The sequence below is a fragment of the Pristiophorus japonicus genome, chromosome 17, assembly GCF_044704955.1.
Source record: "Pristiophorus japonicus isolate sPriJap1 chromosome 17, sPriJap1.hap1, whole genome shotgun sequence".
Lineage (NCBI taxonomy): Eukaryota > Metazoa > Chordata > Chondrichthyes > Pristiophoridae > Pristiophorus > Pristiophorus japonicus.
Window position 1 is genome coordinate 108,596,899 of NC_091993.1, and position 16,174 is coordinate 108,613,072.

The window sequence follows — 16,174 nt, forward strand, 5'->3', positions numbered from 1 at the left end:
CGGAGCAGGCTTGAGGGGCTAGATGGCCTACTCCTGTTCCTAATTCTTATGTTATCTTATATTATCTTATGTTACCATCCCATCTCCAACCTCCCTTTCCTCTCCAAAGTCCTTGAACATGTTGCCGTCTCCCAAATCCATGCCCACCTTTCCTGGAATTTCATGTTTGAATCCCTTCAATCAGATTTCCGCCCCTGAGACAGTACCGAAACGGCTCTCATCAAAAATTCAAAATTACTGACTGTGACAAAGACAAGCTATCCCTCCTCGTCTTTCTTGACTTGTCTGCAGCCTGTGTCACGGTTGACCAATCCATCCTTCTCCAACATCTCTCCACCGTCGTCCAGCTGGGTGAGACTGCACTCTCCTGTTTCCATTCTTATCTATCTAATCATAGCCAGAGAATCACCTGCAGTGGCTTCTCTTCCTGCTCCTGCATCGTTACCTCTGGTATCCCCCAAGGATCTATCCTTGGTCCCCTCCTATTTCTCATCTATGTTTTGCCCCTTGACCCAATCCGAAAACACAGCGTCCATTTCCACCTGTACGCTGACGACACCCAGCTCTACCTCACTACCACTTCTCTCGACCCTTCCACAGTCTCTAAATTGTCAGACTGCTTGTCCGGCATTCAATTCTGGAGGAGCAGAAATTTTCTCCAATTACATATTAGGAAGAACAAAGCCATCGCTTTCGGTTACTGCCACAAACTCTGTTCCCTAGCCAGGGACTCCAACCCTCTCCCCAACATCTGTCTGAGGCTGAACCAGACTGTTTGCAGCCTCGGTGTCATATTTGACCATGAAATGAGCTTTCGCTCACATATCCGCAGCATAACTAAGACCGCCTATTTCCACCTCCGTAACATCGCCCGTCTCCGCCCCTGCCTCAGCTCATCCGTTGCTGAAATCCTCATCTATGCCTTTGTTACCTCTCGACTTGACTATTCCAATGCACTCCTGGCTGGCCTCCCACACTCTACCCTATGTAAACTCGCGGTCATCCAAAACCCGGCTGCCTGTGTCCTAAATCGCACCAAGTCCCGTTCACTCATCACCCCTGTACTCACTGACCTACATTGGCTCCCGGTTAAGCTTCGACTTGATTTCAAAATTCTTATCCTTGTTTGTAAATCCCTCCATGGCCTCACCCCTCCCTATCTCTGTAATTTCCTCCTGCCCCACAACCTCCCCCTGAGAATATCTGGGGTGCTCTAATTCTGCGCTCCTGAGCATCCCTGATTATAATCGCTCAACCATTGGTGGCCGTGCCTTCTGCTGCTTGGGCCCAAAGCTCTGGAATTCCCTGCCTAATCCTATCCATCTCTCTTCCTCTCTTTCCTCCTTTAAGACCATCCTGAAAACCTACCTCTTTGACCAAGCTCTTACTCACCTGCCCTAATTTCTCCTTATGTGGTTCGGTGTCAAATTTTTTGTCTCATAATACTCCTGTGAAGCGCCTTGGGAGGTTTTACTGCATTGAAGGCGCTATATAAATACAAGTTGTTGTTGTTGTTACAATTGTGAGTACAGAGGGAAATAATTACATAGAAAGCGCAATATGGAAGCAGTACATTTAGCCCAGCCTGTCCTTGCTGGTGTTTATCGGCTACATCAGTAGTCCTAGTCCCATGCACCCGCTCTGTGCCCATATCCCCTTCTTCACCTTTCCTTTAACCACCTATATAATCTATTCTGAAATGTTGACATGCACTTGATTGAACCACTAGTAGTGCATTCCACAGCCTCATAACACCTCTGTGCACACAAAATAGTTTCTCTGTGTCCTAAAGGGCAAGAAATTCATGGCCTTAGCGCCGCTCTGTAGCGCCATTAACGGCGATATAATGGTAGGAGCCGCTCTTTTGCCAGGTGCTGGCGGTTCCCGCGGCAGCTGCAATCTTTGTCCCTACCTTTGCGCTGCTGGTAACCGGCGCAATCCCCAACAAGATGACGGCATGTGATGTAAATCGGCTTGCAACGCCGACTTAACATCACAAGTGCAAACTTCAACCCTAGCGCTCGGTCCTAAACATGCCAGGCAGGCTGACAGTGGTGATGTCTGGAACTCTTAAAAGAACACACACATCATAGAATCATAGTATCAGAGAAAATTACGACACAGGAGGCCATTCGGCCCATCGTGTCCGTGTCGGTCAAAATAGAGCTACCCAGCCTAATCCCACCTTCCAATACTAGGTCCGTAGGCCTGTAGGTCACGGTTCTTTAAGTGCACATCCAAGTACTTTTTAAATGTGATGAGGGTTTCTGCCTCTACCACCTTTTCAGGCAGTGAGTTCCAGACCCCCACAACCCTCTGGGTGAAATTATTTTTCCTCGTCTCCCCTCTAATCCTTCTACCAACTACTTTAAATCTATGCCCCCTAGTTATTGACCCCTCTGCTAACGGAAATAGGTCCTTCCTATCCACTCTATCTTGGCCCCTCATAATTTTATACACCTCAATTAAATCTCCCCTTAGCCTCCTCTATTCCAAAGAAAACAACCCCAGCCTATCCAATCTTTCCTCATCACCAAAATTTGCCAGTCCATGCAATTTCATTGTAAATCTCCTCTGCATCTGCTCTAGTGTAATTACATCTTTCCTGTAATGTGGTGACCAGACTGTACCCTCTGCTGGAGGGGCTAGGGGAGGAGGCTGGCAATCGAGGTTGGGAACGCTGAAGGCTTCTTTGAGGGGCACGAGGGAGAGCATTCCAGCTCCTCCCATGAGGCGTGTTTACCTTGTGGAGTTGGCAGCTTCCGCCTCCCTTTCACTGCCAGGTTTCCCGCCCCCTGGAAAACCCTCGCAGCCACAGTCAATTGGAAATCAGGCTCCCAATTGCAATGTTGGAGCCCAATTTAAATATGTTAATTAAGTGTCCCGCCTCTCCACGGTGGGACATTTGGACGGCCCGCTATCCGCTGCCGTAAAAAGACGCATTTCCAATATTTAAGTGTTTAACCCAACAGCGACCCTCTCCTGCCCATCATGGGGTGGTTAATATCGAGGCCTGTATGTTTCTATTTACAAGGGCAGCAGGCACATGGGAACACCATCACCTCCAAGTTCCCCGCCAAGTCACACACCATCTTGACTTGGATACACATCGCCTTTACTTCATTGTTGCTGGGTCAAACCTCTGGAACTCCCTATCTAACGGCATTGTGGGAGTGCATTCACCACACAGACTGCAGCGACTCAAGAAGAAGGCCCACCATTCCCTTTTCAGGGTAACTGGGGATGGGCAAAACATGCCAGTCTTGCCAGCAATGCCCACATCCCAAGAATGAATTTTTTAAAAACATTCCCAGTGAGTTCATTTGTGAAAGGACAAAGGACATGAAGAAAATAAAGCACTAACTCAGTTTGATTAGTGTGAAATAAAGCATTCCTAACTTAACAACCTGGTAAAAATCTTGCACCCGACTGTGAAAAGCACAGACAAATACTGACGCTTGAGTGTATTTAAAAAAATAGCTATGACCTCTGCTGACTCAACTGGAGTTTTAAACCCGCAATGAGGTGTCCTCGTCAGACATTCTTTTCTGAAACAGGATTTACTAAAGCAAAGTTGCAGCCTTTAGTGTACAATACATGTCTTGGCAAAACAGAGTCCCCACAGGCACAGACCAATACAAATTACATCCTGGATGACTATTATAGAGCATTTTGGTAACCTGGAATTGCCATGAAAATTGTTTCTGATCTGAAGATGAGCTTTTAATGAGAATGTACCTATGAAAAGTTCCCAAGTGGAACAGACTGCCGCTGGTGCAGTGAACGCTGATTCGCTGAATTATATCAAGCGAGAGCTAGGCTTGTTTCGGGCTGGGGTAAAGACAACCTAGTACACGAGGTAGGTACCATATAATAATAATCAGGACTAGTGTGATCTCCTGAACTATGCCTAAGGGGGTCGGAGAGGGATTTTCGAGATTTTCGAGATTTTCTTTCCCCCCTAATTGGCCAGGTTTTATCAGGTTTTTTGCCATTCCAGGTCTGGGTGGGATAGGGAAGCTTCACCATCATGTGGGACAGGCGGGACAGGCCAGCAGGCCTTTTCCTGTCCGTCGTTTTGTGTATGTTCATATAAAAAATCTCATGGAGTTGTTAAATGGCTTAGTCGGTAAGTGCATCATTTGGTCCGCCATACAGAAAGAAAGGCTTGCATTTATATAGCGCCTTTCACGACCACTGGATGTCTCAATGTGCTTTACAGACAATAAAGTGTAGTCACTGTTGTAACGTGAGAAACGCGACAGCCAATTCGCGCACAAACAGCAATGTAATACTGGTCAGATAAACTGTTTTTTGTTGATTGAGGGATAAATATTGGCCAGGACACCAAGGATAACTCCCCTGCTCTTCTTCGAAATAGTGCCATGGGATCTTTTACGTCCACTCGCGAAGGCAGACGGGGCCTCGGTTTAACATCTTATCTGAAAGATGGCACCTCCGACAGTGCAGCATTCCCTCAGCACTGCACTGGACTGTCACAAATTCACTGGCAGCATAGGCGCACTAACGTCAATGTTGTCTCTCAGGCCAACATCCCCAGCATCGAGGCATTGACCTCACTCGATCAGCTCAGATGGACAGGCCACATTGTCTGCATGCCCGATACTAGACTCCCGAAACAATCATTCTACTCCGACCTACGTCATGGCAAGCGAGTCTTAGGAGGGCAGAGAAAACGCTTCAAGGACACCCTCAAAGCCTCCTTGGAAAAATGTACTCTTGGGCATCCCTGGCCCAAGATCAATCAAAGTGGAGAAGAAGCACCTGAGAGGGTGCCAAACACTTCGAGTCTCTTCACCGGGAACACGCGGATGCCAAGTACAAACAGTGGAAGGTGTGTACGACAAATCAAGCACCCCACTCACCCGTCCTCCCAATCACCATTTGCCCTACCTATGACAGAGACTGTAGATCCCGCATTGGTCTCATCAGTCACCTTAGAACCCATTTTAGTGTGGAAGCAAGTCATAAGAACATAAGAAATAGGAGCAGGAGTAGGCTACCTGGCCCCTCAAGCCTGCTCTTTATACTAAGTGTCTTACATTTTATGCCCCTTTGGTCAAGACCCCACAACTACTGGAAAAATCTACCCTGTCTCATCCCTTCATACAAACACCATTATCAAATTAGCCCTTAATCTCCTCTGTTCGAACAAAACAGCCTCAATTTTTCAAGTCTTTCTCCATATTTGTATTTCCTCATACCAGGCAGCATCCAAGTGAATATGCCCTGTACCCTCTCTACCATAAGAACATAAGAAATAGGAGCAGTTGTAGGCCATTTGGCCCTCGAGCCTGCTCCGCCATTTAATAAGACCATGTCTGATCTGATCATGGACTCAGCTCCACTTCCCTGCCCACTCCCCATAACCCATTATTCCCTTATCGCTCAAAAATCTGTCTATCTCTGCCTTAAATATATTCAATGACCCAGCCTCCACAGCTCTCTGGGGCAGAGGATTCCACAGATTTACAACCCTCTGAGAGAAGCGATTCCTCCTCATCTCAGTTTTAAATGGGCGGCCCCTTATTCTGAGACTATGGGCCCAACTTTGGCCATGGCTTGCATCAATTTTTTTGGAGTAAGTTGTTTTTTCTGGCGTAAGTTAAAAAATGCCATTTTCCCCAAAAATTTTGCTCTAAAGTCAGTTAGATACGATTTTTTTTAGGTCAGGTTTTTTTTCAAAAGGGGGCGTTCCCAGACACTTACGCCAGTTTTGGCCATTTATGCCACTTTGGCCAGCAAACACTTACTCCAAATCGACTTAGGTCAGCGTATGTGGCCAGCTCTGAAAAACCTTGCGGGCAGTGAAGAAAAAGCAGCGCACATTCGGCAGACATTAGGGCAGGGATAGGGGAGGGAAGGGAACTGGAGAAGACCTCAACAACCAAGCACCAAACATTGCAAGGAAAAACTCAAACAATTAAAATACTAATAAAAATGAAGTAAATCCTACCGGAGAAACGGGAGCTCTCACAGGGCGGGGTGGGGGAGTGGGGGGGGGGCGCGGGGGGTTAGCCAGAGAGAAAGAGAGAGATGCTGGTATACAAAACACTCTTTCTCCCCGCCCCCTCCAAAACACTTCCCCCACCCCCAAAACTCTCCTCCTCCCCCCCAAATACATTCTTTCTCTCCGCCCCCCCCAATACACTCTTTCCCTCCCACGCCCCCTGCCCAAAACACTCCTTCTCCCCCCCCCCCCAAAACTCTCCTCCTCTCCCCCCCCCCCCCCCAATCAAAACTCTCAAGCACACATAACCACTAAATAAAAAATAAAACTGAAGTCCTACCTCGACCGGGAACTCAGCGGGCCGGCCGGCCGGTGCGGGAGGCCACTCGGCCGGGGATAGGATGCGGCGAGATCGGGCGTCCCTTCGGCCGGGGATAGGGGCTGCGAGCATCGGGTCCTGCTCACAGCTCGTAGGACGCGCTGGGAGGGCAGGAGCATGAGCGCAGCCTTCACTGCGCATGCACACAGGTGCCGGCAGTGCTTTCTGCGCTGGCCTGTTGCTCGGACACCCCCGCCCCCCCGCTTCAGACTGCACGCCACGCCAGGACTCCGGGGACTCCGAAGAGCGGCAAAGGTGGGGCCCCTTTTTTCCGGCACCCTTTCCAATGCACAAAGTTGCCGCGCTTCAGGTCAGTACGCCGAAGAAACGGCTTGGGCAATGCTGGGCCCCATGTCCCCTATGTGGAAATATCCTCTCTGCATCCACCTTGTTGAGCCCCCTCATTATCTTATATGTTTTGAGAAGATCACCTCTCATTCTTCTGAACTCCAATGAGTATAGGGCCAACCTACTCAACCTTTATTCATAAGTCAACCCCCTCATCTCCGGGATCAACCTAGTGAACCTTCTCTGAACAGCCTCCAATGCAAGTATATCCTTCCTTAAATATGGAGACCAAAACTGTATGCAATACTCTAGGTGTGGCCTCACCAATACTCTGTACAGTTGGAGCAAGACTTCTTTAGTCCTCAATTATTTACACTCTATAATAATGACTTGGATGAAGGGACCGATTGTAACGTAGCTAAATCTGCTGATGATACAAAGATGGGTGGGAAAGCAAATTTCTGCCAAAGTGGATAACTTCACATTTTCCCACATTATACTTCATCTGCCAAATGTTTGCCCACTCACTTAGCCTGTCTATATCCCTTTGCAGATTTTTTGTGTCCTCCTCACAATTTGCTTTCCCACCCACCCTTGTATCATCAGCAAGCTTGGTTACATTACACTCGGTCCCTTCATCCAAGTCTTAATATAGATTATAAATAGTTGAGGCCCCAGCACCGATTCCTGCAGCACTCCACTAGTTAGGAGAGAGGGAACTCAGAGAAGACGGATCACGTTCTTCCTGCCCCCTGGTGGGTGCGAGCTCAGTGCATGTGTTACAAGGGACATCGTTGGGGTGGATGAAATCCAGAAGTCACGACACTGTCACTATTCACTTAATACCCAATAAACCTGTTAAAAATCCCACACAATGCCCCATCTATGGGGGGATGGCGTAAGGCCTTGCTCTTGGGTAAGGGTCTTCAGCTGACGGAGGATGCACTTACGCTGGGGTAATGGACTTTGGCTGTGGGAGGCAGCACATGTGCTGGGGTAAGGTCTTCAGCTGACAGAGGGATGCACTTACGCTGGGGTAATGGATCGAATTACAAAGTTGAAAGTCACTCAGTACTTGGGCTGGGCGGTTCCAGTTACACATTCCAGGGGAACTTCAGGCTTATACACCAAGGGGATCAATCATCAAAGGTCTGGAATGCCAATCAGAGAAACGGCTGCATTTCAGTTAGTACAAATAGATACATCCTTTATTAATCCAGTCTCATTACGCAGTACCAAATCTAAGATATCCTGCTCCATGGTTGGTTCTGCAACGTACTGTTCAAGGAAACTATCCCGGATACACTCTATGAACGCTTCCTCAAGGCTACCCTGGCCAATTTGCTTTGTCCAATCAATATGAAGGTTAAAATCGCCCATGATTATTGTCCATCCTTTTTTATAAGCCTCCATTATTTCTTGATTTATACTCCATCTAGCAGTGTAGTTACTGTTAGGGGGCCTATAGACTACACCCACCAGCGACTTTTTCTCCTTATTATTCCTTATCTCCACCCAAACTGATTCAACATCTTGATCTTCTGAGCCAATATCGTTTCTCACTAATGCACTGATCTCATCCTTTATTAACAGGGCTACCCCACCACCTCCTTTTCCTTTCCGTCTGTCCTGCCGAATTGTCAAATACCCCTGAATATTTAGTTCCTCGACTCTGGGGGACTGCCTAAGAAGAAGGAGTGTCAGCCTAGAGTTATGTGCTCAAGTCCTGGCATGGAACTTGAACCCACAACCTTCTCATCATCATCATCATCATCATCAGAGGCAGCCCCTCGGAATCAAGGAAGACGTGCTTCCACTCTTAAAATGAGGCCTTAGGTGGCTGAACAGTCCAATATGAGAGCCACAGTCTCTGTCACAGGTGGGACAGATAGTTGTTGAGGGTAAGGGAGGGTGGAACAGATTTGCCGCACGCTTTTTCCGCTGCCTGCGCTTGATTTCTGCACACTCTCGGCAATGAGTCTCGAGGTGCTCAACGCCCTCCCGGATGCACTTCCTCCACTTAGGTCAGTCTTTGGCCAGGGACTCCCAGGTGTCGGTGGGGATGTTGCACTTTTTCAGGGAGGTTTTGAGGGTGTCCTTGTAACGTTTCCTCTGCCCATCTTTGGCTCTTTTGCCATGAAGGAGTTCTGAGTAGAGCATTTGCTTTGGGAGTTTCGTGTCTGGCATGCGGACAATGTGGCCTGCTCACCGGAGCTAATCAAGTGTGGTCAGTGCTTCAATGCACAACCTTCTGACTCAGTGGTGAGTGTGCTACCCACAGAGTCACTGGGGCTGACGCAGACTAGGAAGATTCCAGGTTTGATCCCTGGTCAGTACCCCTGGGCTAGGGAGGAGGGAAATCATTGAATGGTGCTGATCATTAGCCAACGACCATGACTGCAAAGTGAATATGTAGATATTGGGTTAGAACAGAATCAGAGCTGGTTTCAATGCAGTGACATATTGGGGCATGCATGGCTATTTCCAATTCTATATTGAGTATAGGAGCAGGGAGGTCTTACTGCAGTTGTACAGGGCCTTGGTGAGAATACTCAAGGCCCTAACCTTGAGTATTGTGTGCAGTTTTGGTCTCCTAATCTGAGGAAGGACATTCTTGCTATTGAGGGAGTGCAGCGAAGGTTCACCAGACTGATTCCTGGGATGGCAGTGCTGACATATGAAGAAAGACAGGATCGACTAGGCTTATATTCACTGGAATTTAGAAGAATGAGAGGGGATCTCATAGAAGCATATAAAATTCTGACAGGATTGGACAGGTGAGATGCAGGAAGAATGTTCCTGATGTTGGGGAAGTCCAGAACCAGGGTTCACAGTCTCAGGATAAGGAGTAAGCCATTTAAGACCGAGATGAGGAGAAACATCTTCGCACAGAGAATTGTGAACCTGTGGAATTCTCTACCACAGGAAGTTATTGAGTCCAGTTCGTTGGATATATTCAAAAGGGAGTTAGATGTGGCCCTTACAGCTAAAGGGATCAGGGGATATGGAGAGAAGGCAGGAATGGGGTACTGAAGTTGCATGGTCAGCCATGATCATATTGAATGGTGGTGCAGGCTCGAAGGGCCGAATGGCCTGCTCCTGCACCTATTTTCTATGTTTCTATGATTCTTTTGGTAGCCCCCTCCCCCCCACCTCTGCCACCTTTGCATCCCGGAGAGAATCCAGTCAGATATCATTCACGTAACAGCTGCAGAGATACACCTACCCACACTAAAATTTATAACACTGACCAATAGTGTCCCAACATATAGCAAAGTAATTAAGTTTGAGGCTTTTATGTGTGTGCACTCACTGGTACGCCAACAATTGAAGGAGGAGGTGTAGCTCCCCCTTCTGGTGGAGCAATATAATTGTTTGCAATAATGGCCCATGCCTAGCTGGAAAACCAATAACGAGATCACAATGCCCGCTCAGCAAGTTCAGGTGAAGTAGAGATAGGCCATGAGCTGCGAATCGCCATAACTTGCTGGTCCATTTACGCTGCTCTGCCTTTGCCTCGTACAATAAGCATTTCATCCTTAGCCTCCGCATTATTTTTTAGAACTTGCTAGATACACACATTAACTTTCTGCAGTGAGTTTAATTTGAGTTTAGAGTTGGTACTTAACAATGTAGGTAGTTATATCTGACAATTTTCATGTGGTAGACATTGTAAGTCAGGTTTCACGGCAACGGAGAGATAGCTATGTTATGAGAGTTGGGCCTCTGAATGAGCGCAGATGCAAGTCTTGTCCGCTTACTGTCGTTCGATGACAGAGGATGGGACGACCTTGGATCTAGCCTGGAGGCGACAAAGGTTGGACAGGTTCCCATTGGTTCCATAGTTTAGTTCCACTCCAGTGGGGAGCTTGTTGCAAGTGAGATGGAGCATTGTAGCAAGGAAGATCGAGAAGAGTGTTGGCGCGATGACGCAGCTCTGCTTGACCCCGGTCTGGACGTGGATTGGGCCAGTGGTGGATCCATTGGTCAGGATCACGGCTTACATGTCTTCGTGGAGCAGGTGGAGGATGGTGACAAACTTTTGGGGCAGCCGAAATGGAGGAGGATGCTCCATAGTCCCCCACGGTTGACAGTGTCAAAGGGCTTTGTGAGGTCAAAGAAGGTCATGTATAAAGGTTGGTGCTATTCCCTGCATTTCTCTTGTAGTTGTTGCGCGGTGAAGGTCATAACCATTGTACCCCTTAGTGGACGGAATCCGCATTGTGACTCTGGGAGGAGCTCTTCAGCCACGGGGAGAAGATGGTTGAGGAGGATTCTAGTGATGACTTTCCCAGTGGCCAACAGCAGGGAGATTCCTCTGTAGTTGCCGCAGTCGGATTTGTCCCTACTTTTGAAGATGGTCACAATTACGATCTCCCGGCATGCTCTCCTCCTTACAGATAAGAGAGATGAGGTCATGCATTCATGCCAATACAGCTTCTCCGCCATACTTTAGTGCCTCGGCGGGGATTCCATTTGCTCCTGATGCCTTGTTCTTGAGCTGATGGATGGCCTTTTCTGCCTTGTGCAGGGCTGGGGTTTCACGAAGATGGCGGCGGGTAGCATGCTGTGGGATGGAGTCGCGGACACTCATGTCGAAGGCAGAATCTCGATTAAGGAGATCTTCAAAGTGCTCCTTCCTGCAGGCCCTGACTGCCTCAGTGTCCTTAATGAGTGTCTCCCCGGGCCTCACACTAAACATCCGTAAGACAAAGGTCCTCCACCAACCTAACCCCGTCTCACAGCACTGCCCCCTGGTCCTCAAAATCCACGGCACGGCCTTGGACAATGTGGACCATTTTCCATACCTTGGGAGCCTATTATCTGCAAGGGCAGACATCGATGATAAGGTTCAACACTGCCTCCAGGGTGCCAGTGCAGCCTTCGGTCACCTGAGGAAGAGAGTGTTTGAAGACCAGGATCTCAAATCTGGCACCAAGCTTATGGTCTACAGGGCAGTAGTGACCATATACAGTTGGCACCTCAAAGCGCTGGAGAAGTACTGCAAATCCACTGGGAGGACAGACGCACCAACATCAGTGTTCTCGCTCAGGCCAACATTCCCAGCATCGCAGCACTAACCACACTCGACCAACTCCATTGGGCGGGCCACATTGTCTGCATACCTGACACGAGACTCCCAAAGCAGGCGCTCTACTCGGAACTCCTACACGGCAAGCGAGCCCCAGGTGGGCAGAGGAAACGCTTCAAGGACACCCTCAAAGCCTCCTTAATAAAGTGCAACATCCCCACCGGCACCGGGGATTCCCTGGCCAAAGACCATCCTAAGTGGAGGAAGATCATCTGGAAGGGCGCTGAGCACCTCAAGTATCATCGCCGAGAGCATGCAGAAACCAAGTGCAGACAGCGGAAGGAGCGTGCGGCAAACCAGGCTCCCCACTCACCCTTTCCTTCAACCACTGTCTGCCCACCTGTGACAGAGACTGTAATCCCCATATTGGACTGTATAGTCACCTGAGAACTTACTTTTAGAGTGGAAGCAAGTCTGCCTCGATTTCGAGGGACTGCCTATGATGATGGTGATGATGTTATGAGGGAGAGTTCTGTACCTAGCTTCCAGAAACCACCTCTCAGCACCTGTCATCCCAAATCTCAGACTTTCTTCAGCACAATGGAAGGGTCTGCTTTGGGTGGCTTGTGACATGCCAGCCACCTTGAAGTTCTAGATGTACATGTCCAGCGCCACATATCAGGCTTACTAATCATTGGTTGCTTTATCTTCTGAGGGTCTTTGGCAAAGAGGCATGCCCACCACGAGACTGACTCCCTCCAGAGTACATAGTGCCAGGTCAGTATGGACCGCAGATCTCCATCCCGCAGTTTGCTCTCCCTTTTTGGTCACAAATCCACCTCAGGGCTTGGTCCTGGATCTCATACATAGATGGGGGAAACGCTTCCGCTGATTGCCTAGGACTTCTCAACCACGAAGGAGAACTGTTTGGAGACCTGTCTTATACATCACATGCATTAGGATTTTGCCAGCATTTTTAAATATCTATACAATTAACACAGTAATTAGAACATGGAAACAGGCAGTTTAGCCTAACCAGTCCATGTTGGTTTTACCCTCGATGTGAGTAGTAATCCTAATCCAGCGGTTTGCCCATTTTGCATATCCCTTTATCCCCCTTTTCCTTCAATCACCTATCTAATGTATTCTTAAATGTCGACATGGTCCCTAATCACTTACTCTGGCAGTGCATCGCAGAGCCACACAACCCTCTGTGTATGAAAGTTTCTGCTGCTCTTTGTCCTAAATGTCTTACATTTTATGCCCCTTTGGTCTAGACCCCTCAACTACTGGAAACATCTGTCCTGTCTCATCCCTTCATAACTTTAAACATAACTATCAGACTTTAAACACCACTAACAATTTACCCCGTAATCTCCTCTGTTCTAACAAAACAGCCCCAAATTTTCAAGTCTTTCTCCATATTTGTATTTCGTCATACCAGGCAACATCCTAGTGAATATGCCCTGTTCCCTCTCTATCAAAAGAACGTAAGAAATAGGAGCAGGAGTAAGGCATTTGGCCCCTCGAGCCTGCCCTGCCATTTAATAAGATCATGGCTGATCTGATCATGGACTCAGCTCCACTTCTCTGCCCGCTCATCCGTTACCCTTTACTCCCTTATCACTCAAAAATCTGTCTATCTCCGCCTTAAATATATTCAATGACCCAGCCTCCACAGCTCTCTGGGGCAGAGAATTCCGCAGATTTACAATCCTCTGAGAGAAGAAATTCCTCCTCATCTCAGTTTTAACTGGGCAGCCCCTTATTCTGAGACTATGTCCCCTAGTTTTAGTTTCCCCTATGAGTGGAAATATCCTCACTGCACCCATATTGTCGAGCTCCCTCATTAACTTATATGTTTCGATAAGATCACCTCTTCTGAACTCTTCTTCTGAACTCTAACAAGTATAGGCCCAACCTAGTGTCTTCTCCCATGAACACCAATATAAAATATTTGTTCAACGTCTCTGCCATTTCCCTGTTCGCCATTACTAATTCCCCAGTCTCATCCTGTAAGAGACCAACATTTACTTTAGCCACTCTTTTGCTTTTTATGTACCTGTAGAAACTCTTACTATCTGTTTTTATATTTTGTGCTAATTTACTTTCATGATCTAGCTTCACTCTCGTAATCATTTTGTTCGTCATTCTTTGCTGGCTTTTAAAAGTTTCCCAATCCTCTGGCCTGCCACTAGTCTTGGCCACATTGTATGCCCTTGTTTTCAATTTGATACCATCCCTTATTTCCTTAGTTACTCACAGATGGTTATTCCTTCTCTCACAGTCTTTCCTTCTCATTCGGATATATTTTGTTGCGGATTTGTTAAAAACTCAAGAAAGAATAAATTATATAAATGCAAACAGCACATAAAGGTTCCAGGCAAGCTACAATGCACAGACGGTAAATATTGTTTTGTTGTTCTTGGAACGGCAGTTCTCCACATCGTAAAAAAATGGAAAGAGGAAAAAAAAACTGTATTTGCTGATCACCAACTGGAAGTGAGTTTGGCAACTTTATATACTGCTTCGAGTTGCTTAAGAGTTGCTTCTGTTCGGCCATTATGATTCAAAATAGTTTTCAGTTGAGAAAACTAGGTGAAGGGTGAAGGCTCAGAATGCTTGAGCATCAAAGCAGAAAATTAGAATGGCATCCGATTGACAAAGATAAGCCTGTTGTGGTGTGGTAAACAGTGTGAGGCACGTGATGTAATTGGTAACTCCTTTACTGTCAATCATTGGAGATCCTTCAGGGTGAATGAAATTTAGCACTGAAAACGGAAATTTAAACAAAATATTGCTATATTTTGTAACAGAGCAATAGTTTGTAATATTATAATATATAATATTTCTCACATTACAACAGTGATTACACTCCAAAAGTACTTTATTGACTGTAAAGTGTTTTGAGACGTGCGGTGGTCATGAAAGGCGCTATATAAATGCAAGTCTTTATTTTTTCTTTACAACAACAACTTTAACATAGTGTAAGGCGCTTCACAGGAATATTATGAGATAAAATTTGACACCGAGCTGCATCAGTAGAAATTAGGGCAGATGACCAAAAGCTTGATCAAAGAGGTAGGTTTTAAAGATCGTCTTGAAGGAGGAAAGAGAGGTAGGGAGGCGGAGAGGTTTAAGCAGTGGGGCCTAAGCAACAGAAGGCACGGCCACCAATGGTTGAGTGATTATACTCAGGGATGCTCAAGAAGGCAGAATTAGAGGAGCGCAGACATCTCGGGTGGGAGGGGGAGGAGGTTATGGGACTGGAAGAGTTTACAGAGATAGGGAGGGGCGAGGCCATCAAGGGATTTGAAAATAAGGATGAGAATTTTGAAATCGAGGCGTTTCTTAGTGGTTATGACAGAGCTGAGGCCTATCTTGATTCAAATTATATTGCTTCCTTTATCCTCATATATATGGAGTAGGCAAATTACTTTTCTAAACTGGCTATTGTTAAAATAAAAGTTGCATTTTCTCCTTTTAAGACCATCTGCTGACAACAGGGGCATGCTATCTGTGAATGTATGGGCTGGAATGTTTAACTGGTAATTGATCAGAATAGTAGGTGCCATGTTTATATGGCAGCAGTAAGCATACATTAGCGGTCATTTTCTGATGTGCTCCCAGCATGAAACCTCAACCCACAGGAATGGATATTGGAGACTTGGATCCACGCCAATGTTCCCCCTCAGCACTGATCTGGAGGTCCCGGGCAGGCTGCTCACCAGCTGTTGTCACGGGAAGAGATACGGCAGCTACAAGGCAAGTTTAAAGGGACCATGCATGAAAAAAGAATTAGAGGGAACATTGGTCCACACTACGCCTGATTTTCCAACTATTTAAATTCGTGGTTGGATACTTTATAGGGTATTGGTGAGGCCGCACCTGGAGTACTGCGTGCAGTTTTGGTCACCTTACTTAAGGAAGGATATACTAGCTTTGGAGGGGGTACAGAGATGATTCACTAGGCTGATTCCAGAGATGAGGGGGTTACCTTATGATGATAGATTGAGTAGACTGGGTCTTTACTCGTTGGAGTTCAGAAGGATGAGGGGTGATCTTATAGAAACATTTAAAATAATGAAAGGGATAGACAAGATAGAGGCAGAGAGGTTGTTTCCACTGGTCGGGGAGACTAGAACTAGGGGGCACAGCCTCAAAATACGGGGGAGCCAATTTAAAACCGAGTTGAGAAGGAATTTCTTCTCCCAGAGGGTTGTGAATCTGTGGAATTCTCTGCCCAAGGAAGCAGTTGAGGCTAGCTCATTGAATGTATTCAAATCACAGATAGATAGATTTTTAACCAATAAGGGAATTAAGGGTTATGGGGAGCGGGCGGGTAAGTGGAGCTGAGTCCTCGGCCAGATCAGCCATGATCTTGTCGAATGGCGGAGCAGGCTAGAGGGACTAGATGGCCTACTCCTGTTCCTAATTCTTATGTTCTTATTATGTTCTTATGATACTTGATACTGAAACTGATGGGGAAAAAGCATTAAAAATT

The 16,174-nt window shown here is 46.9% G+C and overlaps 1 protein-coding gene across 1 annotated transcript in view; it reads right to left on the reverse strand.

Moving 5' to 3' along the window:
- LOC139227894 (laminin subunit beta-3-like) overlaps positions 1-13,954 on the reverse strand; it is a 73,819-nt gene extending 59,865 nt beyond the window's left edge. The window contains exon 1 of the mRNA XM_070859027.1: positions 13,934-13,954. The gene's annotated coding sequence lies outside the window, so the exon portion shown is untranslated. The remainder of the gene's footprint in view (positions 1-13,933) is intronic.
- Between the last annotated feature and the right edge of the window lie 2,220 nt (positions 13,955-16,174).